Source organism: Pristiophorus japonicus, chromosome 1, assembly GCF_044704955.1.
Source record: "Pristiophorus japonicus isolate sPriJap1 chromosome 1, sPriJap1.hap1, whole genome shotgun sequence".
NCBI lineage: Eukaryota > Metazoa > Chordata > Chondrichthyes > Pristiophoridae > Pristiophorus > Pristiophorus japonicus.
The window spans coordinates 301,989,259-302,007,584 of NC_091977.1; positions in this window are offsets into that span (position 1 = coordinate 301,989,259).

The window sequence follows — 18,326 nt, forward strand, 5'->3', positions numbered from 1 at the left end:
AGAATTGGGGTTGTGTTCACTGGTACTGTAGTCAAATGAGTCAATCTTCCTCCCCTTCTCAGCTCTTCGCAGTATATATGGTGGCAAGGACTGTATCTCATGATGGCGAGGTTGTGGAGCATCGAGCAGACCACAATGAATCTTGAGACGTGCTCTGACAAATACTGCTGAGGCTCTGCTAGAGCACTCCAGGCAGTGAAAGCTTTGTTTAAGGATGCCAATGGTCTGCTCTATCAGATTCTGTGAGGTGTCATGGCTTTCGTTAGATACATGTTGCCCAATGTGCTTGGGTTGCACTCCGGAGTCATGAGGCAGGTGATCAGCGGCTAGCCCTATAAAGGCCCAACAGTCGGAGGGCAGCGGTGAGTCATCAAGAAGGAGGCGTGGGAGTTCAGGGAGGCCTATAAAGGCCCAACAATCGGAGGGCAGCAGAGTTGTCAAGGAAGCGGCGCGGGAGTCCGGGGAGGCCTATAAAGGCCCAACAGCAGTGAGTCGTCGAGGAAGCCAACTGGTACAAAGAGAGGAGGCAAAAAAAAAGCAAAAAGAAACCGAAGGGTGACATCACAGCCAAGAGGGTAAGTGATTGGCTGGTGATTGGCATTGTTGCCAAATTAAGTTAATTTAAAGATTAAGTCATGGCAGGAGAACCCAGACCCATGTCATGCTTCTCGTGTGCTATGTGGGAACTCAGGGATACTTCCAGTGTCCCTGACGACTACATGTGCAGAAGTGTATCTTGCTGCAGCACCTGACAGACCGCACTGCGGCACTGGAGCTGCACATGGATTCACTCTGGAGCATCCGCGATGCTGAGGATATTGTGAATAGCACGTTTAGTGAGTTGGTCACAGTTACTCAGGTTACTCAGGTAAATAGGGAATGGGTGACCATCAGGAAGAGCAGTGGAAGGAAGGTAGTGCAGAGGTCCCCTGCGGTCAACCCCCTCCAAAACAGATAACCTCCTTGGGTGCTGTTGGGGGGGATGACTCACCAGGGGAGGGCAGCAGCAGCCAAGTTCATGGCACCATGGGTGGCTCTGCTGCACAGGAGGGCAGGAAAAAGAGTGGGAGAGCTATAGTGGTAGGGGATTCTATTGTAAGGGGAATAGATAGATGTTTCTGTGGCCGCAATCGAGACTCCAGGATGGTATGTTGCCTCCCTGATGCAAGGGTCAAGGATGTCTCAGAGCGGCTGCAGGACATTTTGGAGAGGGAGGGTGAACAGCCAGTTGTTGTGGTGCTTATAGGTACCAACGATCTAGGTAAAAAATGGGGTGAGGTCCTACAAGTCGAATTTAGGGAGCTCGGAGTTAAATTAAAAAGTAGGACCTCAAAGGTAGTAATCTCAGGATTGCTACCAGTGCCAAGTGCTAGTCAGAGCAGGAATCGCAGGATAGCTCAGATGAATACGTGGCTTGAGGAATGGTGCAAGGTAGAGGGATTCAAATTCCTGGGACATTGGAGCCGGTTCTGGGGGAGGTGAGACCAGTACAAACCGGACGGTCTGCACCTGGACAGGACCGGAACCAATATCCTAGGGGGAGTGTTTGCTAGTGTTGTTGGGGAAGGGTTAAACTAATATGGCAGGGAGATGGGAACCTATGCAGGGAGACAGAGGGAAGTAGAATGGGGGCAGAAGCAAAAGATAGAAAGAAGAAAAGTAAAAGTGGAGGGCAGAGAAACCCAAGTTGAAAATCAAAAAGGGCCACATTACAGCAAAATTCTAAAGGGGCAAAGTGTGTTAAAAAGACAAGCCTAAAGGCTCTGTGCCTCAATGCGAGGAGTATTCGTAATAAGGTGGAAGAATTAACTGCGCAGACAGCTATTAACAAATATGATATAATTGGCATTACGGAGACATGGCTCCAGGTTGACCAAGGCTGGAAACTCAACATCCAGGGGTATTCAACATTCAGGAAGGTTAGATAGAAAGGAAAAGGAGGTGGGGGTAGCGTTACTGGTTAAAGAAGAAATTAACGCAATAGTAAGGAAGGACATTAGTTTGGATGATGTGGAATCTGTATGGGTAGAGCTGCGAAATACCAAACAGCAGAAAACGCTAGTGGGAGTTGTGTACAGACCACTAAACAGTAGTAGTGAGGTTGGGGACAGCATCAAACAAGAAATTAGGGATGCGTGCAACAAGGGTACAGCAGTTATCATGGGTGACTTTAATCTACATTTCAATTGCGTTAACCAAATTGGTAGCAATACGGTGGAGGAGGATTTCCTGGAGTGTATTAGGGGTGGTTTTCTAGACTAATATGTCGAGGAACCAACTAGAGGGCTGGTCATCGTAGACTGGGTGATGTGTAATAAAAATATAGAAACATAGAAATTAGGTGCAGGAGCAAGCCATTCGGCCCTTCGAGCCTGCACTGCCATTCAATAAGATCATGGCTGATCATTCAACCTCAGTACCCCTTTCCTGCTTTCTCTCTATACTCCTTGATCCCTTTGCCTCTAAGGGCCATATCTAACTCCCTTTTGAATATATCTAACGAACTGGCCTCAACAACTTTCTGCGGGAGAGAATTCCACAGGCTAATCACTATCTGAGTGAACAAGTTTCTCCTCATCTCAGTCCTAAATGTCTTACCCCTTATTCTTAGACTGTGACCCCTGGTTCTGGAACTCCCCAGCAACGGGAACATTCTTCCTGCCTCTAACCTTCCAATCCCGTCAGAATTTTATATGCTTCCATGAGATCCCCTCTCATTCTTCTAAACTCCAGTCGATACAAGCCCAGTTGATCCAGTTTTTCCTGATATGTCAGTCCTGCCATCCCAGGAATCAATCTGGTGAACCTTCGCTGCACTCCCTCAAAAGCAAGAATGTCCTTTCTCAGATTAGGAGACCAAAACTGAACACAATATTCCAGGTGTGGCCTCACCAAGACTCTGTACAACTGCAGTAAGACCTCCCTGCTCCTATACTCAAATCCTCTAGCTATGAAGGCCAACATGCCATTTTCCTTCTTCACCGCCTGCTGGACCTGCATGCCAAACTTCAATGACTGATGTACCATGACACCCAGGTCTTGTTGCACCTCCTCTTTTCCTAATCTGTCACCATTCAGATAATATTCTGTCTTCCAGTTTTTGCTACCAAAGTGGATAACCTCACATTTGTCCACATTATACTGCATCTGCCATGCATTTGCCCACTCACCTAACCTGTCCAAGTCACCCTGCAGCTTCTTAGCATCCTCCTCACAGCTCACACCGCCACCCAGCTTAGTGCAACCTTGGAGATATTACATTCAATTCCTTCATCTAAATCATTGACGTATATTGTAAATAGCTGGAGTCCCAGCACTGAGCCCTGCGGCACCCCACTCATCACTGCCTGCCATTCCGAAAAGTACCCATTTATTCCTACTCTCTGCTTCCTGTCTGCCAACCAATTCTCTATCCATGTCAATACATTACCCCAATACCATGTGCTTTAATTTTGCACACTAATCTCTTGTGTGGGACCTTGTCAAAAGCCTTTTGAAAGTCCAAATACACCACATCCACTGGTTCTCCCTTGTCCAGTCTACATCCTCAAAAAATTCTAGAAGATTTGTCAAGCATGATTTCCCTTTCATAAATCCATGCTGAATTTAATTGATCCTGTCACTGCTTTCCAAATACGTTGCTATTTCACCTTTATTAATCGATTCCAACATTTTCCCCACCACTCATGTCAGGCTAACCAGTCTATAATTCCCTGTTTTCTCTCTCCCTCCTTTTTTAAAAAGTAGTGTTACATTAGCTATCCTCCAGTCCATAGGAACTGATCCAGAGTCAATAGAATGTTGGAAAATGATTACCAATGCATCCATTATTTCTAGGGCCACTTTCTTAAGTACTCTGGGATGCAGCCTATCAGACTCTGGGGATTTATCAGCCTTCAATCCCATTAATTTCCCTTACACAATTTCCTGACTAATAAGGATTTCCTTCAGTTCCTCCTTTTCGCTAGATCCTCAAACCCTAGTATTTCCGAAAGGTTATTTGTGTTTTCCTTAGTGAAGACAGATCCAAAGTATTTGTTCAGTTGGTCTGCCATTTCTTTGTTCCCCATTATAAATTCATCTGATTCTGACTACAAAGTCAATTGGGCTTCACTAATGTTTTTCTCTTCACATATCTATAGAAGCTTTTGCAGTCAGTTTTTATGTTCCCTGCAAGCTTCCTCTCATACTTTATTTCCCCCCTCCTAATTAGACCCTTTATCCTCTGCTGAATTCTAAATTTCTCCCAGTCCTCAAGGTTGCTGCTTTTTCTGGCCAATTTATATGCCTCTTCCTTGGATTTGATACGATCCTTAATTTCCATTGTTAGCCACGGTTGAGCTATCTTCCCCATTTTATTTTTACTCCAGACAGGGATGTACAATTTTTGAAGTTCATCCATATAATCTATAAATGTCTGCCATTGCCCATCCACTGTCAACCCTTTAAGTATCATTTGCCAGTCTATCCTACCCAATTCACGTCTCATACCATCGAAGTTAACTTTCCTTAAGTTCAGGACCCTAGTCTTTGAATTAACACTGTCATTCTCCATCTTAATAAAGAATTCTACCATATTATGGTCACTCTTCCCCAGGGGGCCTCGCACAACAAGATTGCTATTAGTCTCTCTCATTACACAACACCCAGTTTCGGATGGCCAGAGAAAGGACTAATTAGCAATCTTGTTGTGCGAGGCCCCTTGGGGAAAAGTGACCATAATATGGTAGAATTCTTTATTAAGATGGAGAGTGACACAGTTAATTCAGAGACTAGAGTCCTGAACTTAGGGAATGGTAACTTCGATGGTATGAGACGTGAATTGGCTAGGATAGACTGGCGAATGATACTTAAAGGGTTGACGGTGGATAAGCAATGGCAAGCATTTAAAGATCACATGGATGAACTTCAATAATTGTACACCCTGATCTGGAGAAAAAATAAAATGGGAAAGGTGGCTCAACCGTAGCTAACAAGGGAAATTAAGGATAGTGTTAAATCCAAGGAAGAGGCATATAAATTGGCCAGAAAAAGCAGCAAACCTGAGGACTGGGAGAAATTTAGAATTCAGCAGAGTAGGACAAAGAGTTTAAATAGGAGGGAGAAAATAGAGTATGAGAGGAAGCTTGCTGGGAACATAAAAACTGACTGCAAAACCTTCTATTGATATGTGAAGAGAAAAACATTCGTGAAGACAAACGTAGGTCCCTTGCAGTCAGAATCAGGTGAATTTATAATGGGGAACAAAGAAATGGCTGACCAATTGAACAAATACTTTGGTTCTGTCTTCACGAAGGAAGACACAAATAACCTTCTGGAAATACTTGGGTACAGAGAGTCTAGTGAGAAGGAGGTACTGAAGGAAATCCTTATTCGTCAGGAAATTGTGTTAGGGAGATTGATGGCCGATAAATCCCCAGGGCCTGATAGTCTGCATCCCAGAGTACTTAAGGAAGTGGCTCTAGAAATAGTGGATGCATTAGTGATCATTTTCCAGCAGCCTATCGAATTTGGATCAGTTCCCATGAGCTGGAGGGTAGCTAATGTAACACCACTTTTTAAGAAATGAGAGAGTGAGAAAACAGGGAATTATAGACCGGTTAGACCTACATCAGTTGTGGGGAAAATTTTGGACTCAATTATTAAAGATGAAATAGCAGTGCATTTGGAAAGCAGTGACAGGATCGGTCCAAGTCAGCATGGATTTATGAAAGGAAAATCATGCTTGACAAATTTTCTAGAATTTTTTGAGGATGTAACTAGTAGAGTGGACAGGGGAGAACCAGTGGATGTGGTGTATTTGGACTTGCAAAAGGCTTTTGACAAGGTCCCACACAAGAGATTAGTGTGCAAAATTAAAGCACATGGTATTGAGGGTAATGTATTGACTTGGATAGAGAACTGGTTGGCAGACAGGAAGCAGAGAGTCAGGATAAATGGGTCCTTTTCAGAATGACAGGCAGTGACTAGTGGGGTGCTGCAGGGCTCAGTGCTGGGACCCCAGCTATTTACAATATACATTAATGATTTAGATGAAGGAATTGTGTGTAATATCTCCAAGTTTGCAGATGACACTGAGGTGGATGGCGGTGTGTGAGCTGCGAGGAAGATGCTAAGAGGCTGCAGGGTGACTTGGACAGGCTAGGTGAGTGGGCAAATGCATGGGAGATGCAGTATAATGTGGATAAATGTGAGATTATCCACTTGGTGGCAAAAACATGAATGCAGAAAATTATCTGAATGGCGGCAGATTAGGAAAAGGGGAGGTGTAATGAGACCTGGGTGTCATGGTACATCAGTCATTGAAAGTTGGCATACAGATACAGCAGGCGGTGAAGAAGCCAAATGACATGTTTGCCTTCATAGCTACGGGATTTGAGTATTGGAGCAGTGAGGTCTTACTACAGTTGTACAGGGCCTTGGTGAGGCCTCACCATGAATATTGTGTTCAGTTTTGGTCTCCTAATCTGAGGAAGGACGTTCTTGCTATTGAGGGAGTGCAGCGAAGGTTCACCAGACTGATTTCCGAGATGGCAGGACTGACATATAAGGAGAGACTTGATCGACTGGGCCTGTATTCACTGGAATTTAGAAGAATGAGAGGGGATCTCATAGAAACATATAAAATACTGATGGGACTGGACAGGTTAGATGCAGGAAGAATGTTCCCGATGTTGGGGAAGTCCAGGACACAGTCTAAGGATAAGGGGAAGCCATTTAGGACTGAGATGAGGAGAAACTTCTTCACTCAGAGAGTTGTTAACCTGTGGAATTCCCTGCCGCAGAGAGTTGTTGATGCCAGTTCATTCGATATATTCAAGAAGGAGTTAGATATGGCCCTTAAGGCTAAGAGGATCAAGGGGTATGGAGAGTAAGCAGGAAAGGGGTACTGAGGGAATGATCAGCCATGATCTTATTGAATGGTGGTGCTGGCTCGAAGGGCCGAATGGCCTACTCCTGCACCTATTTTCTATGTTTCTACGTTTCTATGTCACCCAGTAGCCACCCTTTGGTTTGTTGGTGCGGCGCCTGCAAAGTGATGTTTGTGTCAATGGCACCCTTCACCATGACTGCTATCTTGGCAAAGCTGTGTGCTCGTTTTGCCTGTGCCCTTTGGTAAGAGAGAATGAAATGTCTTCACCTCTCTTTGCATAAAGAGCCTCAGTGACCTCTCTTATGCAACAGTGCACGACAAACTGGGAGATATTGGAAATATTGCCTGTTCAGCTGGAAGCATAAAAATTCATGGCCACGCCACCTTCACCTCACCTTGAGTTCAGGTAAAGGTTGACGTGCAGTTTAAAATTTGAGCGATTAGAGTAGAAGCCCAGCCCAGTCAGGCCATACAAAACATCTATTAAATAAGACTGAACATTTCAACAGTATAGGAGGGTAGAATTTCTAAGTCCTTGAGTGAAACAACATCATTTGCACAGTGCATGCATACATTGCAAAATCACAAGAAGCAACACATGAAGTACCTCATCTGATGTCAGTTACCTCTCCCCATGTGATATACCTCTCCCCCTGTTAGTTACCTCTCCCCATCTGAAATGCCTCTCCCTAACTTTTTTATACATTCATGGTATGTGGGCATTGCTGGCAAGGCCAGCATTTATTGCACATCCCTAGTTGTCCTTGAGAAGGTGATGGTGCTCCACATTCTTGAACCGCTGCAGTCCGTGTGGTGAAGGTACTCCCACAGTGCTGTTAGGGATGGAGTTCCAGGATTTTGACCCAGCGACTATGAAGGAACTGCGATATATTTCCAAGTCACGATGGTGTGTGACTTGGAGGGGAACTTGGTGGTGGTGGTGTTCGCATGTGTCTGTTGCCCTTGTCCTTCTGCGTGGTAGAGGTCACGGATTTGCGAGGTGCTGTTGAAGAAGCCGAGGCAAGTTGCTGCAATGCATCTTGTAGATGGTACACACTGCAGCCACGGTCACCGGTGGTAAAGGGAGTGAATGTTGAAGGTGGTGGCTGAGGTGCTGATCGAACAGGTTGTTTTGACCTGGATGATGTGGAGCTTCTTAAGTGTTGGATCTGGACTCATCCAGGCAAGTGGAAAATATTCCATCACACTTCTGACTTGTGCCTTGTAGCTGGTGGACAGGGTTTGGGGAGTTAGGAGGTAAGTCACTTGCCACAGAATACCCAGCCTCTGACCTGCTCTTGTAGCCACAGTATTTATGTGGTTGGCCCAGTTAATTTTCTGGTCTATGGTGACTCCCAGGATGTTGATGGTGAGGGATTCTGTGATGGTAATGCCTTTGAATGTCAAAGGACAGTGGTTAGACTTTATCTTGTGGGAGATAGTCAATGCCTCGCACTTCTGTGGAAGTAATATTACTTGCCACTTATCAGCCCAGGTCTGAATTTTGTCCAGGTCTTGTTGCATTCGGTCATGGACTGCTTCATTATCTGAGGAGTTGCGAATGGAACCAAACACTGCGCAGTCATCAGCGAACATCCCCATTTGTGATCTTATGATGGAGGGACGGTCATTGATGAAGCAGCTGAAGATGGTTAGGCTTAGGACACTGTCCTGAGGAACTCCTGCAGTGACGTCCTGGGGCTGAGATGATTGGCCTCCAACAATCACAAACATCTTCCTTTGTGTTAGGTATGATTCCATCCAGTGGACACTCCCCCCACCCCCCCACCGCCGCCATTTCCATTGACTTCAATTTTACTCGGAAACCCTGCCTGATGTCAGACACCTCTCCCCATGTCAGGCACCTCTCCCCATGTCAGGTACCTTTCCCGATATCAGATACCTCTCCCCATGTCAGATACCTCTCCCCATGTCAGATACCTCTCCCGATATCAGATACCTCTCCCCATGTCAGATACCTCTCCCCAGGTCAGATACCTCTCCCCATGTCAGGCACCTCGCCCCATGTCAGATACCTCTCCCAATATCAGATACCTCTTCCCATGTCAGATACCTCTCCCCATGTCAGATACCTCTCCCGATATCAGATACCTCTCCCCATGTCAGATACTTCTCCCCATGTCAGATACCTGTCCCCATGTCAGGCACCTCTCCCCATGTCAGGCACCTCTCCCCATGTCAGACACCTCTCCCCATGTCAGATACCTCTCCCCATGTCAGATACCTCTCCCCATGTCAGATACCTCTCCCCATGTCAGATACCTCTCCCGATATCAGATACCTCTCCCCATGTCAGATATCTCTCCCCATGTCAGATACCTCTCCCCATGTCAGATACATGTCCCCATGTCAGGTACCTCTCCCCATGTCAGGTACCTCTCCCCATTTCAGGCACCTTTCCCTATGTTAGGCACCTCTCCCCATGTCAGGCACCTCTCCCCATGTCAGGCACCTCTCCCCATGTCATTTACTTCTCCCCAAGTGAGGACTCAGAAAATCTACCCTTAATATTCTGCATATAGAAAAACATAGAAACATAGAAAATAGGTGCAGGAGTAGGCCATTCGGCCCTTCTAGCCTGCACCGCCATTCTATGAGTTCATGGCTGAACATGCAACTTCAGTACCCCATTCCTGCTTTCTCACCATACCCCTTGATCCCTTTAGTAGTAAGGACTACATCTAACTCTTTTTTGAATATATTTAGTGAATTGGCCTCAACAACTTTCTGTGGTAGAGAATTCCACAGGTTCACCACTCTCTGGGTGAAGAAGTTCCTCCTCATCTCGGTCCTAAATGGCTTACTCCTTATCCTTAGACTGTGATCCCTGGTTCTGGACTTCCCCAACATTGGGAACATTCTTCCTGCATCTAACCTGTCTAAACACATCAGAATTTTAAACGTTTCTATGAGATCCCCTCTCATTCTTCTGAACTCCAGTGAATACAAGCCCAGTTGATCCAGTCTTTCTTGATAGATCAGTCCCGCCATCCCGGGAATCAGTCTGGTGAACCTTCGCTGCACTCCCTCAATAGCAAGAATGTCCTTCCTCAGGTTAGGACACCAAAACTGTACACAATACTCCAGGTGTGGCCTCACCAATGCCCTGTACAACTGTAGCAACATCTCCCTGCCCCTGTACTCAAATCCCCTCGCTATGAAGGCCAACATGCCATTTGCTTTCTTAACCGCCTGCTGCACCTGCATGCCAACCTTCAATGACTGATGTACCATGATACCCAGGTTTCGTTGCACCTCCCCTTTTCCTAATCTGTCACCATTCAGACAATAGTCTGTCTCTCTGTTTTTACCACCAAAGTGGATAACCTCACATTTATCCACATTATACTTCATCTGCCATGCATTTGCCCACTCACCTAACCTATCCAAGTCACTCTGCACCCTCATAGCATCCTCCTCGCAGCTCACACTGCCACCTAACTTAGTGTCATCCGCAAATTTGGAGATACTACATTAATCCCCTCGTCTAAATCATTAATGTACAGTGTAAACAGCTGGGGCCCCAGCACAGAACCTTGCGATACCCCCACTAGTCACTGCCTGCCATTCTGAAAAGTACCCATTTACTCCTACTCTTTGCTTCCTGTCTGCCAACTAGTTCTCAATCCACGTCAGCACACTACCCCCAATTCCATGTGCTTTAACTTTGCACATTAATCTTTTGTGTGGGACCTTGTCGAAAGCCTTCTGAAAGTCCAAATATACCACATCAACTGGTTCTCCCTTGTCCACTCTACTGGAAACATCCTCAAAAAATTCCAGAAGATTTGTCAAGCATGATTTCCCTTTCACAAATCCATGTTGACTTGGACCTATCATGTCACCTCTTTCCAAATGCGCTGCTATGACATCCTTAATAATTGATTCCATCATTTTACCCACTACTGAGGTCAGGCTGACCGGTCTATAATTCCCTGTTTTCTCTCTCCCTCCTTTTTTTAAAAGTGGGGTTACATTGGCTACCCTCCACTCGATAGGAACTGATCCAGAGTCAATGGAATGTTGGAAAATGACTGTCAATGCATGCGCTATTTCCAAGGCCACCTCCTTAAGTACTCTGGGATGCAGTCCATCAGGCCCTGGGGATTTATCGGCCTTCAATACCATTAATTTCCCCAACACAATTTCCCGACTAATAAGGATTTCCCTCAGTTCCTCCTCCTTACTAGACCCTCTGACCCCTCTTATATCCGGAAGGTTGTTTGTGTCCTCCTTAGTGAATACCAAACCAAAGTACTTGTTCAATTGGTCCGCCATTTCTTTGTTCCCCGTTATGACTTCCCCTGGTTCTGACTGCAGGGGACCTACATTTGTCTTTACTAACCTTTTTCTCTTTACATATCTATAGAAACTTTTGCAATCCGTCTTAATGTTCCCTGCAAGCTTCTTCTCGTACTCCATTTTCCCTGCCCTAATCAAACCCTTTGTCCTCCTCTGCTGAGTTCTAAATTTCTCCCAGTCTCCGGGTTCACTGCTATTTCTGGCCAATTTGTATGCCACTTCCTTGGCTTTAATACTATCCCTGATTTCCCTTGATAGCCACGGTTGATCCACCTTCCCTTTTTTATTTTTACGACAGACAGGAATGTACAATTGTTGTAGTTCATCCATGCGGTCTCTAAATGTCTGCCATTCCCCATCCACAGTCAACCCCTTAAGTATCATTCACCAATCAATCCTAGCTAATTCACGCCTCATACCTTCAAAGTTACCCTTCTTTAAGTTCTGGACCATGGTCTCTGAATTAACTGTTTCATTCTCCATCCTAATGCAGAATTCCACCATATTATGGTTACTCTTCCCCAAGGGGCCTCACACAACGTTATTGCTAATTAATCCTCTCTCATTACACAACACCCAGTCTAAGATGGCCTCCCCTCTAGTTGGTTCCTCGACATATTGGTCAAGAAAACCATCCCTTATGCACTCCAGGAAATCCTCCTCCACCGTATTGCTTCCAGTTTGGTTAGCCCAATCTATGTGCATATTAAAGTCACCCATTATAACTGCTGCACCCTTATTGCATGCACCCCTAATTTCCTGTTTGATGCCCTCCCCAACATTACTACTACTGTTTGGAGGTCTGTATACAACTCCCACTAATGTTTTTTGCCCTTTGGTGTTCTGCAGTTCTACCCATATAGATTCCACATCATCCAAGCTAATGTCCATTCTAACTATTGCATTAATCTCTTCTTTCACCAGCAATGCTACCCCACCTCCTTTTCCTTTTATTCTATCCTTCCTGAATGTTGAATACCCCTGGATGTTGAGTACATATGAAGTACATTTGAGGCTGTGACAAAATTCAAATGCAATGATCAACTAAAAATAAACAAAATTAGCACACAGTCACCAAGACAGACATTAGCAACTTAACGGGGCATTGTTAACACAGCAGGGAGCTTGAAAAGGAATATTATGAGTATGACAGCTCAGAATAGCCTATGCTATTACCTCCAGCACCAGACAAGCCAGCACTGTGACAGACATTCCACTGCAGCAATTTTTATACCTTATGTCTAATGTTTTTCCCATTTGTCCCTTCCTTTTCTGAGAAGCAATGATACCATGGAGGTGACAGGCTTCCTTTACCTTTTCCAAAGAGCCAGTCTTTATCTGTGAAACTATACAGCAATACCAGGCTATTCAACTCGGGATGGGGTGGGCGGGGGGGCGGGGGGGCGGGGGGAGAGCCTTTGAACTGAGCCCAATTCGGACCTTACCTCATCTCTTACGTTCGCACTTTCCAGTTGGATAGGAATTAAAGCAACAGCTTGATTGATATTTGTCCTTGTTAGCATGAGCACCCTGAGGCCAATTTTACCACACCCAATGCTGTCCTGGTAGCGATCTACTAACTGGGCATGGAAAGGGATTAGACCGGAGACCTTTCTGGTCTGTCTGGTACACTACTACAACAGGCATGTACTTACTCACTCAGAAATCAGGGAGCTAACCAATGCACTGTTCATGGCATACCTTGAGTTTCAGACTACCTGTACTTACAACTGTTAAGCAAATGGGTGGCAGAGCACATCAGTGATGTCAGCAGCAGAAACAGGAGTGAGAACATATAGACTGAAAATAGGAACTTGCATTTATTTCGCGTTTTTCACGAAATCCCAAAGTGTTTTAAAGGCAATGATGCACTTTTGAACTGTACTCAGTGCTGTAATGTAAGAGACTTGGCAGCCAATTTGCACACAGCAAGGTCCCATAAGCAGCAATGAACAAAAGAAAGACTTACATTTATATAGCGTCTTTCATGACCACCGGACGTCTCAAAGCTCTTTACAACCAATGAAGTACTTTTAGAGTGTAGTCACTGTTGTAATATGGGAAACACAGTCACCAATTTGCGCACAGCAAGCTCCCACAAACACCAATGTGATAATGACCAGATAATCTGTTTTTGGTTATGTTGATTGAGGGATAAATATTGGCCAGGACACCGAGAATAACTCCCCTGCTCTTCTTTGAAATTATGTCACGGGATCTTTTACATCCACCCGAGAGAGCCGACAGGGCCTCGGTTTAACGTCTCATCGAAAAGACAGCACCTCCAACAGTGCAGCATTCCATATTGGAGTGGGGACTTGAACCCACAACCTTCCAACTCAGAGGCAAGTGTGCTACCCACTGAGCCATATCTGACAGGAAGGTAAATGACAGGATAAACTGTTTTAGTGGCATTGTTTGAGGGATAAATATTGGGCCAGGGCAACACATGAACTCCCCTGCTCACCTTTGAATAGTGCCATGGGATCTCATCTGAAAGACGCCACCCCACAGCTCAGCATTCCCTCAGTACTGCACTGAAGTATATGATGTGTTCCAGTCTCTGGAGTGAAGCTTGAAGCCATAACGCTCTGACGCAGAGGTGAGAGTGTTACCCACTGAGCCACGGTTGACACCACGGCAAGCAGTTTGGGTAGAATTGTAGATTCTTCAAACTTTCCATCTGTGTGAGACAGCTCTCAGAAATGTAGGTTGTTCAAAATGCCCCTAAAACCGGTGCAGCTGCCACAAAGTATCTGTTCAAGCCCCTTGTATACGAAAATATCTTCCCGAACCAAGCACATGCAAATTGTCCTTCTGCAGAAATGTAAATCCTCAGTGATTAGATCTCACTAACCATTAGGGGTTTACACCTCCTCAAAAGGAAGCAGAGGCCACACTGAACAATAAGAAAAGTAGGGTCTGTTAAATTGAGGTTGAGCATGTCAATTAAACGGTCAAGCTTAGTTACTGCACCAAATCGGAGGATTGTGTCTGAAGCAGATAGTCGGATATTAATTTCTCAACCTCACCTGTGAGGGAGAGTGTTCCTGGGAGAAAGAGAGAATTAAAATTAGTACTGAGTTAGGTCGAGTGTGGGGACATCAGACTTTCTGAACTGGTGTGACTGCTATTAAAGAAGCATCCGCCACATCACAAATGTGACAATTCGTAAAGCAATGGCTGATTTTGATCAAGTTTCTGGTGGGTGTTTTGGAAAGTGCTGTTAATGCAGAAATTCAATGCAGTGGTTACCTTGACTTTCACTGATATTGCGCAAATTGGGTTCTTTACTCAGCCTGAACTTTATTAGACATTGCTTCTCGATGAGCAATAGGTAAACTGTGTCATGCATAGACGCATCTGCGCTTTGTAAACCTCTTTTGATCTGGTTGTCCCCTTTCTTTGGTCCATTTCAGGGCCTAATTACTTACAGTCAGAAGAAGGACACCAAGCCAAATATGGATAAACTGCCCAAATAAAGAGAGGGTGATTGTGGCATATAAAGATGTGTGAAACAAAAGTCTTAAAACTGCATTGTGAAACTATTAGCATCTAAACATTTCATGCATTTATTCAACATGTATTTCTCTGCCTATACTTATCCCTCAAAAAACATCGCTAAAACAGATTATCTGATAATTATCACATTGCTGTGCATTACAACAGTGACTACACTTCAAAAGCGCTTATTTGGTTGTAAAGCGCATTGGTTTTGTCCTGAGGTTGTGAAAGGTACTATATAAATGCAAGTTTTTAAAAACATTTTAATGCAGGCATTTAATAGCAAACAGATTTGGCCTTTCAGAGGTCAAATGTACCTCAATGGATTTGCGCAGAAAAACTTCATCTGGTATATTGACATCTGGGAGCACATCTTACATAGAAAAATAGAAACATAGAAAATAGGTACAAGAGTAGGCCATTCGGCCCTTCGAGCCTGCACCACCATTCAATTTGATCATGGCTGATAGTGTATTTCAGTACCCCATTCCTGCTTTCTCCCCATACCCCTTGATCCCTTTAGCTGTGAGGGCTACATCTAACTCCCTTTTGAATATATCTAACGAACTGGCCCCAACAACGTTCTGTGGTAGAGAATTCCACATGCTTACAACTCTCCGAGTGAAGAAGTTTCTCCTCAGCTCGGTCCTAAATGGCTTACCCCTTATTCTTAGACTGTGACCCCTGGTTCTGGACTTCCCCAACATCGGGAACATTCTTCCTGCATTTAATCTGTCCCGTCCCGTCAGAATTTTATATGTTTCTAGGAGATCCCCTCTCATTCTTCTAAATTCCATTGAATACAAGCCTAGTCAATCCAGTCTTTCTTCATATGTCAATCCTGTCATCCCGGGAATCAGTCTGGTGAACATTTGCTGCACTCCCTCAATAGCAAGAATGTCTTTCCTCAGATTAGGAGACCAAAACTGTACACAATATTCAAGGTGTGGCCTTACCATGGCCCTATACAACTGTAGTAAGACCTCCCTGCTCCTATACTCAAATCCTCTCGTTATGAAGGCGAATGCGCCATTTGCCTTCTTCACCACCTGCTGCACCTGTATGCCAACCTTCAATGACTGATGTACCATGACATCCAGGTCTCGTTGCACTTCCCCCTTTAAAAATCTGTCACCATTCAGATAATAACCTGCCTTCCTGTTTTTACCACCAAAGTGGATAACCTCACATTTATCCACATTATATCGCATCTGCCATGTATTCGCCCACTCACCAAACCTGTCCAAGTCACCCTGCAGCCTCTTAGTATCCTCCTCACAGCTCACACTGCTACCCAGCTTAGTGTCATCTGCAAACTTGGAGATATTACATTCAATTCCTTCATCGAAATCATTAATGTATATTGTAAATAGCTGGGGTCCCAGCACTGAACCTTGTGGTACTAGTCACTGCCTGCCATTCTGAAAAGGACCTGTTTATTCCCACTCTTTGCTTCCTGTCTGCCAACCAGTTCTCTGTCCATGTCAGTACATTACCCCCAATACCATGTGGTTTAATTTTGTACACTAATCTCTTATGTGGGACCTTGTCAAAAGCCTTTTGAAAGTCTAAATGCACCACATCCACTGGCTCCCCCTTGTCCACTCTACTAGTTACATCCTCAAAAAATTCTAGAAGATTTGTCAAGCATGATTTTCCTTTCATAAATCCATGCTGACTTGGACCGATCCTGTCACTGCTTTCCAAATGCGCTGCTATTTCATCCTTAATAATTGATTCCAACATTTTCCACACCACCGATGTCAGGCTGACCAGTCTATAATTCACTGTTTTCTCTCTTCCCTCCTTTTTTAAAAAGTGGTGTTACATTAGCTACCCTCCAGTTCATAGGAATTGATCCAAAGTCAATAGAATGTTGGAAAATGACGACCAATGCATCCACTATTTCTAGGGCCACTTCCTTCAGTACTCTGGGATGCAGACTATCAGGCCCTGGGGATTTATCGGCCTTCAATTCCACCAATTTCCCGAACATAATAAGGATTTCCTTTAGTTCCTCCTTCTCACTAGATTCTTGTTCCCCTAGTAATTCTGGAAGGTTATTTGTGTCTTCCTTAGTGAAGACAGAACCAATTGTTCAATTGGTCTGCCATTTCTTTGTTCCCCATTATGACTTCACCTGATTCTGACTGTTGTCTTCAACTAATCTTTTTGTTTAAATTTGAGTTAAAGACTTGGCAGAAATGCTTGAATATCTGCTCAGTGCACAGTTGAGGTGTGATGCTCAATTATATTACGGGACATTACTTGTTAGGGGGTACGTCTTGGCAAATCAGTGTTTTAATATAATGAGAAAGCAAGAAAGCAAGAAAGCAAGAAAGAAAGAAAGACTTGTATTTATATCCACTGAACGTCCCAAAGCACTTTACAGCCAATGAAGTGTAGTCACTGTTGTAATGTAGGAAACGCGGCAGCCAATTTGCACACAGCAAGGTCCCACAAACACCAATGTGATAATGGCCAGATTATCTGTTTTAGTGATGTTGATTAATGTTAGCCAGGACTCCGGGGAGAACTCCCCTGCTCTTTTTCAAAATAGTGCCATTGGATCTTTTATATCAACTGAGAGAACAGCACCTCTGACAGTGCAGCACTCCCAGCCTGGATTTCTGCACTCAAGTCTCTGAGAGTGGGGCTTGAACCCACAACCTTTTTGATTCTGAGGCGCGAGTGCTATCCACTGAGCCATTGGCTGACACTATGCGATGTATATAGAAAGCCAAGTTTCCCAGCAAAGAAAATATCCTAACATATTGTATACTTCATATCAAGCACAGAGGGCATGGCAATGTGTGTGCCAATGTGTGAGTGTGAGTGTGCAGTGATAGCAGGATGATCCCCTGCACCCTCAAAAAGCAGGTGACCTGCTCGGGATAATGAGACCTGCTAAGGCTTGGGTGGTGTATTTCCCTGCATGTTTACAGGCAAGGAAAACACTATTTAAACTTGCATTGGTTATTCATAACATAGAAACATAGAAATTAGGTATAGGAGTAGGCCATTCAGCCCTTCGAGCCTGCACTGCCATTCAATAAGATCATGGCTGATCATTCAACCCAGTACCCCTTTCCTGCTTTCTCACCATACCCCTTGATCACTTTGGCCGTAAGGGTCATATCAAACCCCCTTTTGAATATATCTAACGAACTGGCCTCAACTACTTTCTGCAGTAGCGAATTCCACAGGTTAACCACTCTCTGAGTGAAGAAGCTTCTCCTCATCTCGGTCCTAAATGGCTTACCCCTTATTCTTAGACTGTGACCCCTGGTTCTGGAACTCCCCAGCAACGGGAACATTCTTCCTGCCTCTAACCTGCCCAATCCCATCAGAATTTTATATGTTTCTATGAGATCCACTCTCATCCTTCTAAACTCCAGTGGATAAAAGCCCAGTTGATCCAGTCTCTCTTCATATATCAATCCTGCCATCCCAGGAATCAATCTGGTGAACCTTCGCTGTGCTCCCTCAATAGCAAGAACATCCTTCCTCAGACTAGGATAGGAGATCAAAACTGAACACAATATTCCAGGTGTGGCCTCACCAAGGCTTTGTACAACTGTAGTAAGACTTCCCTGCTCCTATACTCAAATTCTCTAGTTATGAA